Source organism: Agelaius phoeniceus, chromosome 2 (genome assembly GCF_051311805.1).
Source record: "Agelaius phoeniceus isolate bAgePho1 chromosome 2, bAgePho1.hap1, whole genome shotgun sequence".
NCBI classification, from domain to species: domain Eukaryota; kingdom Metazoa; phylum Chordata; class Aves; order Passeriformes; family Icteridae; genus Agelaius; species Agelaius phoeniceus.
This window is the reverse complement of record NC_135266.1, coordinates 39,273,338-39,285,978: the sequence shown is the minus strand read 5'-3', so window position 1 is coordinate 39,285,978 and position 12,641 is coordinate 39,273,338. Positions and strand designations below refer to the sequence as shown.

The following is a 12,641-nucleotide window of genomic DNA, read 5'->3' as shown; positions in this document are numbered from 1 at the left end:
ATCTGAACCACTGGTCTTTGTACTCAGCACACAGTAACAGGGCTGAGGTCCTGTACTGATGTTCTCAGCTGGAGGAGCTGACATTATGCAACAACTGATTTTTAAAAACAAACAGAAATAATCTAAAGGCACAAAATAAGTGACAATTTCTGACACCTATATTCATTTTAAATGGTCATTCACAGCAATCTCAGCTTAAGGAAAACTGGTAAACTGTCACTAAACACATGCAAATACTGTAAAGTTAATATTATATATTAATAACCCTTCTCTAACAAATGAAGAATGAAATAATATTCACAGAGGTTGCATGCTCTCTCCACGTTCATGCTCAAACTTCATGTTCTACTTTTGTTTTGTTACTGAATTCACTACTTCCTCCTCTTAAGCATTTTTTTCCATTTTCTCCTATTTATTTCCCAGTGTAATAGATTAACCTTTTTTCTCTATTTAGACCAAAGCACAACCAGAAATGCTTCAAGTCTCAGAGCTGCTGGTGTGCTTTTTGAGGGCATGAAACCTTCAAATGGCTACATTTAGCATAGTAATAAGAAGTTACTGCAATGCCTTGGGAGCTGCATTTCCCAAAAACTTAGGGGGAAACCACACAGCCTAAAATGTTTCTTACAAGTATGTTCCTTGGAAATTGTTACTCAAAAGCTAATCAGTGAAATAACAAAATAATAATTTTATGTTTACTATTTCTGGTAATGGCTATTACCGTGCTCTAGTAAGCTGTTAAGAAAAGATGCAGCAGTAAACAGAGAATTAATAAGATAAGTGCAATCAATAATTATGAGAAAAGGTTCAGGATAGGAAAAACTGATTTTTTGTTTAGCCAATTGCAGATTTTTTTTAAAAAATAAATGATGGTCTAAGTAACAAGCTATGTCCATTTAGGTAAAAAAAGCAAATAATTATAAGCAGTCTATTAGAAAGACTATGTTGTTTTTATGCTTTTCTCAGTATTGCTTATTTATATATTTGATGTGCAGGAAGATTAGCTGTACCCTTCTAATAAAATTCCCACTTATCCTTTTACCCAGTGCCTCTTTGTTTGTTCAAGTAATTTTTAATTGGTCCAGGCACAGAAAATAACATGAACTTTAGATGTTCATAATAGATGTCCATAATGGATTCAGTTCACGTACTAAAATGACAGAAATTACAGAATATTCTGAGTTGGAAGGGACCCAGAAGGATCATCAAGTCCAACTCTTAAGTGACTGGCACATATGGATATCAAACCCACAGCTTTGGCATTAGTAGCACCATGCTCTGACCAACTCAGCTAATCAGTGTTGTGACTAAAGAGATTAGAATTCTTATTTTTAAGAGGCAGCTTTGAATAAACAAATCTCCATGTATATAAAACCAAATGGAAGGGAGGAAATGTTATGGAATAACAGAACCAGCTTGCTTACTTCTCTACTTGAAATGACCAGAAATGCACACAAAAATTCAGAATGAAGATGACAGATGAATAATATTTTGTAAATGGTCTTTAGCAAGATTATTCAAACTAGAACATAGTTGCTTTCAAACTTTTATGCAACTGTTTTTGCTCTTCTCACTACTTTTAGTTTACCAGGGAACACACACTTTTGCATGTGCTGCAGTTTTGGAACTCTGCCATGTATGTAAAGAATTTTAACCCTTGGACTACTATTCCCTTTTGCACTTGTCTCTTCAAGGAGGAACCAGCTGAAGGATGAAGAGAAGGGGAGCTGTGCATGAACTCCTTCCAGCATGCGACACGCAGCGAGCACCAAGCTGTACCAATGGGGAGGATGTGGCCCTCCCTAACCCTGATACAAATCCACCCCTGCAGTTCCTGCATTGATTCCGACATACGTCATTAGGTCTTTCTTTGATCACAACCTGTTATTAATGTGAAAGGCTAAATACATTCCCTAGGATGTATTTCTAGCTGCAGTGTTTTTAAGACATACTGGGTGCGGGGCGAAGACAGGCTCTTAAGACAGGAAAATATAATGGAGTTTTGGGGCTACAACCACTTCACATTTCTTTGCAGTACCTTCTTCATAGTAGCAATGAAAATTCACAGTGCGGGTGTCAAACTTTCAGGGAGCAATGTACTGTGTTTTAAATTTTTCTTCTATTTTTAGAAGAAAAGGCAAATTAAAAGGAATAATACTAAACAGAAAATTACTCACTCTCTGAGCCTCTCAGATCCATTAAGACAGCCTTGTTCTCTTCCTTTCTATCACTGAACTTGCAGGCATGTTCTGCAACCTCTACACTTTCTAAACCACCCCCACCCACTAAATTTGCAGCTTCTGCTGAAATGAAAGTATGCCAGGACAGTGGTTGGGGTGAACATAAGACCCACTGTGCACTTGGGGAAAAAAAAGAGTTAGAAGAAGATATAACCCAGTTTGCAATATTCCCACTAAGTGCAAGACACTCCTTCTGCTGGAAATATGCAGTTCCTAAAAAAATCAAAAGACAAATTTTAAAAAGTAGCTGATCCTCCACAATATCAAAAGCTGAGAAATCTGAGTCTTGCTTATAAAGCAAGCTCACTGTATATAGCATAATCTGCTCAAAAGATCTCTATCACAAAGTCAGGAAAACATGCTTATAAAGGCTCTGGCTGATAAAGAAGGCAGCTGAAAAATTACTTCACAGAAATATCAACAGAAAAACAAAGCAGATATTCCTACAACTTATGGAGAGAGAATTCAAAAATCAGACAAATCCTTGGAATGCCTGGCTTTCAACATACTTTTTTCTCACTGCCTATTGACTTTGTCACCTAAGATCATGTGAGCACTGCCTGAAGGTCCTCCCAAGGCAGGCCACCTACAAGCATTCTCTTCAATTTTCTCTTTGAAAATGTCAACTCTGCTTCCAACTTCTCCCAGAGCAGGGACACAGAAAGTGGCACACACTTCAAGACAATAATTACAAATGTGAGAACTAAAGCAGGTGACAGGAAGATGATGTGAACACCCATACACATAGCATGATGACAAAACCCCATTTCCATACTATACATTAAAAAACCCTCAAAGTACAGGCTACCTTAAAGAAATTGATTGCTCTTAACTTCAGTATGCATTACATGGTTATAGGAAAAATGTACGTTCCCATTCTTTCATCAATAGCCTTCTCCTTTCCTTCTTTGCAAATTGACACTGTTTCTCTATTGCCTGCTCCCTGCATCCACAGCTTCTTCCATCCCTGATTGTGGGTATGGGTACAGTTAAATGGCATTTCAGCATTTGTTTTCATGTAGCAAAAATCTGAAGTGAGCAAGCTGCATCCACAACAGTATAGATATATTTATTTCAGAAGGGTAAAGACAGTATTCCAGTAGATACCATCACAAGGCACATGCTGCCACAGATGCTATTAACTCATAACTAATTTCAAGTAAGAGCTTATTTCAGTATTTTTTCTCTGTGTGGTATCACTATTGTATCTGATGAAATGTTCTGAAAGATCTCTTTGTTATTTAAGCATGATATACTGCTAATAACAGACCAAATTTTAGTATTTACTAAAAACAAAGCTGCTTCCTCACAAAGAAGGTACACTGAAGGAAATATTCTAAAAATAGTTACATTCAAATTTTCAAATCATTTGGATACATGTAGGAAAGAATGACTGATGTAATCTTGTACTTACTAACAGGATCCCAGACCAAAAATACAAGGACTGAGGTTCAAAACTGAGAAAAGTTTAAAAATTGCTTGAGGCTGCCAATGTAAGAACATCAAGTCTGAAAACAGGCAGGTGTTCACACTTCAGCTCTTCGCTCACAACACACGTCCTGTGTTTTGCCTTCTTATCAGCTAAGGACAATGCTCTTACAATATTTATTTTTTACATATAAATTCTTCCTCTCAGATGTCACCAAAATAACACCCAGCAAGCAGAATCAAATATCTCATTGCACACAAAGGCAGATCTCTTGTGAGTCAGATATAGAGTCTACTGCTACTGTCACATAATGTTGCTCTCTTTACTTTAACCCTTCTAACATCTGCAATATACAATTTTGAAGAAACTACACATACACTGTGAAGTGATGCAGCCACAAACAGAACTTTTTAAATTTTAAATAGAATTGCTTAGCTTTTCCAGATTTTTTTAATTAAGAGACAACAGAAGATGATTTTTTAAAATGATTCTTATATCACATTCCACTACACTTCTTCTACATACAAAACAGAGATCCAGGTACACCAAAGTGATCTCTGTAGTAAAAGAGCAGGTACACGCTCAGATTTCAAAGTCCCAACTCCCCATGTATCCCAAAGGTGGAACACATCCAAGCATGAAGCAGCTACTTCCCTGTACAAGTAGCCAACTTTTGCTTTTCAGTGGAAACCAAGACTGGTGAGCACCCTCCACCTCCCCATAACAGGCTGGTTGTTGGCATGACTGGATAACATGATAGCTTTCCAAGTTCTACAATTAAACTGTCAGAATGGCTGATAAAATGCTGAAACATAATGATGGCCACTGAATGAACAGCAATCATATAAAATATAAAATACATAGAAAACACCAATGGCAATGTATTTCCTTCCCAAATACATTTGCACAGTTTAACAGCTGGTTTACTCTGAAAGTTCACTTGGACTGTGAGCTACCTCCCCACCATTTGCTGACCTAAGATCAGTCAACTGCAATGTGATTTATATAAATACACGAGCCCATTGCTGACAAAAAGACACATAGCAACAACCTTAGTAAGAATCATGCTGGTTAAAACCAGAGAGCAGTGTTCTGGAATTTTATTTTGCAGCATAACCCATGTTCAGGTGGAAAATGTGTTTAACCCTTTGTGAACGTAAGGGGACAGGCAGTACCGTGTCATTGATTGAGTGGATTCAAGGAGCAACCCATCCTCTCTTTACAATATCCCACATTCAGTAACATGCTCTGAGTACTGTGGATCAATTTTTCAAGGTTTAAAGGAAGGAATTCCTTCCCAGAATGATACACGGGTGGAAAGGAGCTTCTCTGTAGGCAGATGGTTGGCAGCATGCCTGCTTAAGTGATTATTTTAATGTTTCTGGGATTTTGTTGTATCATTAATTACATGCTAGAACCTTGTATATCCATCTTCTCACTATTTAAATACATGAAAATTAAAATAAATGGTTGTTATATTCTTTTAGATTTGTTACATTTTTTGCTAAAATAATTATTAAAGAAACTGATATATTCTAGATCATCTTTCCTTGCCAGATTCTTTCTTTTCTATCCTTTAAGAAACTGCCTGCAAAAAAATCTAATGCCTATATATCTTAAACTTGAAGTCCTGAAAACAGAATTAGGACTTTTTCTTTTCGTATCCTCTTATCTTCCCTTTGAAACAAACTAACTGACATGCCCTTGCTGCAGGGCAGTTCCTAGAAGTGACACCATAACCTCTGGTACTTTATGTACTGAATGCAAATGCTTTATTTTGGAGGGAAGAAAAAAAGAAAGGAAAACTGAGTTCATAGAATCATAAGCCAGTTCAAGTTGGAAGGACCTCAACTCTGCTCTTGTGAGATTCCATCTAGGTTCTCCAGGGGCCCAGTTCCAGGATGTGCAACACAAGACATTGATCTGTTGGAATTAATCCAGAGGAGGCCACAAAGATGGGCTGGAGCACCTCTCCTATGAAGATAGGCTGAGAGAGTTGGAGCTGTTTGGCCTGGAGAAAGCTCCAGAGAGACCTTAGAGCAGTTTTCCAGTACCTAAAGGGTGTTACAGTCCCTGGGGAGGGACTTTTCACAAGGATATATAGTGATAAGTTTAGATTAGATATTAGAAAGAAATTCTTTACTATGAGGGTGGTGAGGCACAGGAACAGGTTTCCCAGAGAAGCTGTGGATGTCCCATCCCTGTCAGTACTCAAGGCCAGGCTGGATAGGGCTTTGAGCAGTCTTGTCTAGTGGAAGTTGTCCCTGCCCAGAGCAGTGGGGCTGGAACTAGATGATCTTTAAGGTCCCTTACAATCCAAACCATAATTTGGTTCTATGATCTCAGAAGGTCTCCAATCATATCTCCTGCTCAAGCATTATCAACTCTGGTGACAGCCCAGGCTATTGCAGTTTACTCAGGTTACTCCAGTGTGGTCTTGAAAATCTCCAGCAAAGAAGGTTTTTTGAGCAACTTGTTTCACTACTTGATTGTCCTCACCATGAAGGGAAAAACAAAACAAAACAAAAACAATGATAAAAGATGAAAATATCACAGAAAATAGAGAAAGGAAAAAGATATTACCTAGCAGAATCAAGATAATTTGCAACTGTAATTTAGGACTGGTATTTTGCAAAGCAAGATGTTTATCAGTTTTTAACCAATCCAGGAAACTTCAGTTGAAATAAAAGATGCTATGAAGGTAATGAAAGGGAGAAGAGAGAAAGGTTGAAAGGGAAAGAAAATATGATTCAACCTGTAACACTCACATTAGGCTGACTTTGCTCTTTATCCCCAGAAGATTTTGTGTTCAAAACCTACAGAAGATCCAACCATGGAAGCATTCTATTAATAACGCAGTAAAAACTATTTTTGAATGCAACACCTCTAGTTTACTCAAAAACACATCGGACATCTTATTTGTAACAGACTGAACTCCTAAATACCTAGGCAGGTGGGGAAGAAACCAAACTCCCCAGAAGCCAGAACCAGCTCTGTCTCATCGTGAGCTACTCATGCCTCAACCAGACATTCTCATCTGTAGAAGTCTTCTAGGGCCAGGTCCAGCAGCCCATTACTCCCTACAACACAGTGTGATAGTACTCATCTTCTACTGTGAAGGTTTAAGACACAAAATGAATTTGACTCAAAGATAGGTTTGGATGAATGCCACACAGATCTACATAGTACTCATGGTACCAGTAGTATCCTGGAGCTGGAAATAAGTCAAAACAGAGTAAGTTATATTTCCAGGTGGTATAGCTCAATGAACTGTGATGGGGACCACATTTCAGATTAATATAAAACAGATGCACCAAACAGGAAGACTAAAGCACAAATTGTTACCGTTTTGAGAGTTACCAAGCTCAAATGATAAAACAAAAACAAAACGAAAAACAAACCAAAACCAACAAAACAATGCACCAATTGAAAACAAATCCAACTGTTCCTACAAGTCTCCAAAGGTATATGTAAATACTTGAAGACAGCTGGAGACTTCTAGCATCCAGTTAGACCAACTCGAAGAAATGTGATTTCTCATCCCCTTCCTGAAGTTAAGAAACTTCAGCCTTTGCGATTCAAGCAGCAGAGGATAGTTCACTGTTAATATGTATCATTTCTCTGTTGATCACTCAAAGGGCAGGTGGAATGGGGCTGCTGGGAAAGGAAATGAAAACAAACAATGAAATGAACCAGGAAATTGATGATGCTTAAGACAAACACAAAAGACTCAAACAGCATTTAGTTAGTGTTTCCTCGGTGTAAATATTTGCCTGGATGCAAGCAACCTACCAAATCATAGCTGACTTAAAAGGCACATTTGCACATTAAGAAACCTTAACCCTTTCTCGAAATACGTCTCAGATTTTACTGAGAGTACTAAAACAAAAAGATGTCAATAACAAAAAAATATTAAGCACCTCTATTCGATGTACGAACCACTGACACCGCACGTTAAATAGATTTAGCCCAGGCCTGGGTACATCGCTCCCTCCAACCACGCCAAGCCCGCAGCCCCTGAGGGAACTCTCCGCGGTGCCAATCCCCGTGCCCTTCCCCAGGCACCCCATGAAATGAGTGCCCCCCGAAGAGGCCTGTTGGCCGCACGGCCCCGCTCTGCCTCAGTGACGAGGCTGCGGAGGGCCCCGGGCCGCGGGGGAGGCCGGCGGCGCCGGCCCGGAGCGCCCCCTCCCACCGCGCGGGAAGGACGGCCGGGGCGGGCGATGCGGAGGGCGCCGCCGCCCCTTCCCCCTGCCGCGGAGCCAGGCGGGCCTCTGGCCGCGCCCGTCCCTTCCCTGGGAGCCGCCAGCGTTCCCGGCACAGCCGCGGCGGCCGCCGGCACCGAGGGGCCGTGGAGGGGGGCGGGGAGGCGCGGGGCCCCACCGCGCTGCGGGAGCGAGCCGCGCCCGCCGCCTCCGACCTACCGCCAGCATCTCCCTTCATGGCGCGGTCGGGAGCGGCCCCCGCGGGTGTGCGGGCGTTGCGGTGCTGTGCCAGCCTCGCACGCCGCCCTCTCCGCGATGGATCGGGGCGGCGGGGCCCGCCCGGCGGCGGCCGCTTTCAGTCTCTCGGCAACGGCGGCGGGGGCGGGCGGGGAGGGAGCAGGTGCGGAGGAGACGTTGCCGACCGCGCACGGGCGCCTCGGAACAAACAGACCCCCGCCGTGCTCACGAACCCGGCTGCGAAGAGAGGTGGCTTAGCGGCCCCGCCGCCGGGGGTGATCCCCGCGGCGGTCCCGTCTCGCAGAACACCGCCACAGCGGCTCGGAACTGTGCTCGCTGCGCCCCGAAACACACGAGGGGTGCCCGGCACGGGCCGGAGCCCGCCGGGCCGTCCCTCGGCTGAGCCCGCACTGCGCTCTGCCAGCAGCAGCGCCCGCCGGGGCGCCACTTGCTGCGGCAGTTTGGTAGGGCTCTAGTTCGGGCTTCAGCCTTTCTGTGTCTTGGTTGGTTTGGGGTTTGTTCTTCATTTTATTCATTATGCTCTTCAAGTGCTAGGATAGGTGATTTATTTTGGTAAGAAACCCTATTTGTACACCTTAGGCCTTTTTATAGTGCTGGTGCACTTCTTTGCCCCGACTTCACTGGGTGGTCTAGTTAATTTTCAAATTACTGAAGGGCCATGGTAAAGCCCAGTCTCGAGCTCCACAGGGAAAAAAAAATTCATTAAAATATCTTCACTTGTTGGACGAGATGGTCTTAGGGGTCTTTCCAGCCTAAATGATTGTATGAAAAAGATACCACAAATAAACACATGAAGAAATACTTGGAAAATTGTTTCTGTAAATCAGGTTGACATGTTCCAATCTGTATTTTATCTTCTTGCACAAATAAGAAAAAAAAAAAAAAGTAAATTTGTGGAAAATTTATGTTTAAATGAAAATGTATGGTGGGGAATGTGATCCTATAACTTTCTGGAGATGGTAGAGATGTGGAATAAGATTCAAAAGACAAAGCCCTTAGCAAAATACCCCAGAAAGCTGAAGGAAAGTGTATGGCATAAATTGTATTAGGTTCCTTTAAATTATATCTATTTGATGCTGGCAACCAAAACTAATAAGCCAGTTAGGGAGTTGGCCTCAGGATTACAGATGCAGTCCTGCCAGCAGTACTTACATGTATTACCAGCATTAGCAATTCCAGTGAATTTAAGCACCTAATTTTAGTGTTTGCAGTTTTTGATAGCAGTCAGCTGATGTTTCATGAGAAAAAATTTGTAAAGCAAAACAATTTAAGAATAAATGTGCTGACAAATAATACTCTTCCTATTTTGTCTCTTCCTCCCCACTTAACATTTCATTATTTGGAATAAGTTGCTAGGCAGCATTTTGCTGTTGGTGATAGCATCTCATAAATGAAAACTGACAGTTGCAAACAGTGAAATGTTGCAGCTATAGCTAAACAAAAGAAATCAACATTTGCCAGCGGATGTGACTTTGTGTAACATTTTTCCTATGGATATACTGGCCTCTGAAAAATAATTCTCGATAGAACAATTTTCCAGTTGGAAGGGACCTCAGGAGGCCATCTGGTCTGACTGATCTGCTTAAACCAGACTCAGAGATGAGATCACACCAGCTTGCTCAGGGCTTTATCCAGTTGGGTCTTGAAAGCCTCCCAAGACAGACACAGCACAGCCTCCCTGGTAAGCTTGTTTCTGTACTGGACCGTCCTCATGCTGAAAGATTTTTTTTTGGACCCTCCCTTGTCAGCAGTCTCTCCTCCTGCAATGCACCCTTGGGAATTGCCCAGCTTTGTCCTCTTGATGGCTTCCTCATATAATCTGGCAGACTGCTCCTCGGTGCCCCCAAAGCCATCCTTCCTTCAGGCTGAAAAAGCAAGCTCCTTCAGCCTCTCCTCATGGAGCACGTGCTCCAATTCCAACCTCCTTGGTGGCCTGCCACTGAATTCACATATTAGCATCTGTCATGTGTTGGAGGGGTTCAAGATATGCTGCAGTAATTTAGATACTGGTTAATGAGTTCCCAAAAAGAAGGGATTCATTTCCCTACATGTGGTTTGTATTAGATAGAATACGTGTTTCCTTATGTATTTGGCACTTCTGGTGTTGTGTTAGGTAACATATTGTTACTACCTGCCCTTACTCTGTGGAGCACGAGCTGCTAATGGGAACCCACACTTTCAGCAGAAGACTGGATTCTCTCTGACAGCCTGTCTTGAGCACAACTGGCATCAGATGATGCTAATGCTGGAAGAAAGGTTTAGCCCTTGATACCTTGATGTAGCTGCCTGTGTGCAAAGGTGAAACAGTAGTCTTCCATTCACAGAATTGTGCAGATGGTGAAGGTCTTCTGTTTGCAAGGAAAAGCCCTTTCTTGCTTTGCTATTTAACCACAAATTTACTTTCAGATGTGGCACACATCTGAAAAGCATGAACATTTTCATACTTGAGTGGTGTATAGGAGGCATGTGAGGATAAAACTTAAATATCTATTAAAAAGTTGATATAATTTTGCAAAAAACCTGTTAGTCCTTTAAAGTCTGTAACAATGTCTAATATTTAGGGCTGAAGTCTGTTTTAATTCTGATTTAGGAAATTCACACTGACCTACAAAGCAAGCCATAAACATAAAGACAGAATTTGGGACTTAATCTTACCACATTACTTTACAGTAATGTTAAATAGGTCAAAAGGAAAGATATTTCTTAGTAAAGATTTACCTCTCATCTCTACAAATCAAGACCAGATAAAGGAATTTCCCTATTCATCCTTCAAACTTCAACACGTTTGAAATTGGCCATGGCAGAATGTCCATTTAGAAGAAAATTCTGGGGACTTGCATTGAGTATTCAAGGGGAGAATTTTCAATCTTACCTGTAACTTTCATTTCTGTAACATAATCTGGAAATACAACCAAAAAGAAACCCCAAAAAAACGTGGTGGGGGGAGGAATTCAAAGCATCTATTTATTCTACATGTTTCCTTACAGAATTTGGATTCAAGCCAAATTCTCTCAAGCCCTGGTTTTATTTCTGAATTTATTTGAACTTTATTTGCTTTATTGTCCTTACTTTCCCTAAGTATCTGTTAAATAGCTGAACAGTAATGTAAACAAATTTTAAAAACATCCCAAAGAGCTGATCTTACTGGGATTGCCATTGTTGGAATTTGATTTACCACTTATGAAAGAGCACAGTACTTGATCAGATTTCAGACTGTCTACAATTACTAAAAGAATTCATGAAATATTAATTTTGAAATTATGCTTGAGCTTTTAAAAAAGGTCACAAAATATCATTTAGCAATTCAGAATTAAACTTCAGACCCAAAGTAAGATTTAATCATTTTGGCATAGGATACAAGTCAAAACCTGCTAAATTCCTGCCTGTTTCTCTTTAGCCTTAGGGTGCCCAAGTCCTTAGTCATCTTAATGGTGGTTACCACAAATTTCTCCCTTAGTCTGAAGTCCTGCTCTGCACATGCTGAGCAGCACCCTGGTGTTATTGGGGCCCCACGTGAATCAGATGAGCTGAGCAGCCCAGTTTGCTTCCACCTATCCCTTTATGGCTCTGGTTCCTGGTGGTTTCACTCAGAAGCCTGTAACCGTAACAGAAATGGTCACAGAGCAACATCAGGCAAGTGACAGCGAGAGAAACTCAGTTAATGCTCATGAGTAACTTTGATTGGATGGGTTAAAAACTGTCATTCTTGAGTGTCTGTGACGTGTCAACATTGATCAACTATAATAAAGGACATGGAGTATGGTTTTCTTAATTTCACATCTCAAGGAGAGTCTGAAGTCCACTGCTAACTGTAGAATTAGTTTGCTTTCAGTAGGTACAGTGTTTTCCCACACTTCCTTTTTCTTAATTTCTGTCTCATCTTCGTGTTTGGTTTAACAGCAAGCAGTGCAAGACAGAGCATTGAAGCCATACAAGATGGTTTCTGTTGCCCTGGAGAATCTGGTGTGCATGTGTTTAATTTAGGCACTCAACCTGAGTTACTACAGTTCTGCCCTGAAGAAGTCAGCAGCATCCATTTTTTAAATTTGCTGTCCTTAAGAACAGCTCTTTGATCAAAATGATGAGAATGATCCTTCATTATAACTTATTCAAGAAACTAGCTAAAAGGATCACAAACAAGATAGTCTTTCACACTATTTCCGATTTTTGAAGACTCCCAACATCAAGAAACCTTGTTCCTTTAAGAAATAAGTCACAAATTGAACATAAAGTAATAATTTATGGTGAAAAATTTTATGCCTTTTATTTCCTTTCTTGGAGTCTTCACTATTACTGTTAGCTCAGCTTATGATAGAGCTTTAATTGCTTTCTGAAATAAATGCTAAATAGTTAAGAACGCAGTAGACTGGCTTTTAAAATGCACTGTTGTTTCTGGGCTTTCTTGCAAGAGCATGCTGAAATATCTTCTGCTTCCTTAAAGCCTCTGTAAAAGCAGGGTATTATTGCTGTGTAGGGGAATTCACTAGCAAACACTGAACAAAACAAAAG

At 40.9% G+C, this 12,641-nt stretch overlaps 1 protein-coding gene across 3 annotated transcripts in view; it reads right to left on the bottom strand.

Annotated features, from left to right (window-relative positions):
- The window catches only part of NALCN (sodium leak channel, non-selective), a 228,482-nt gene extending 220,249 nt beyond the window's left edge, over window positions 1–8,233 (bottom strand). For 2 of the 3 annotated variants that reach the window (XM_077173516.1, XM_054627926.2), the window contains exon 1: window positions 8,094–8,233. The gene's annotated coding sequence lies outside the window, so the exon portion shown is untranslated. Of the gene's footprint in view, window positions 1–6,437; window positions 6,486–8,093 lie in introns of all 3 variants that reach the window. The other variant, XM_077173517.1, reaches the window with a different exon arrangement.
- Between the last annotated feature and the right edge of the window lie 4,408 nt (window positions 8,234–12,641).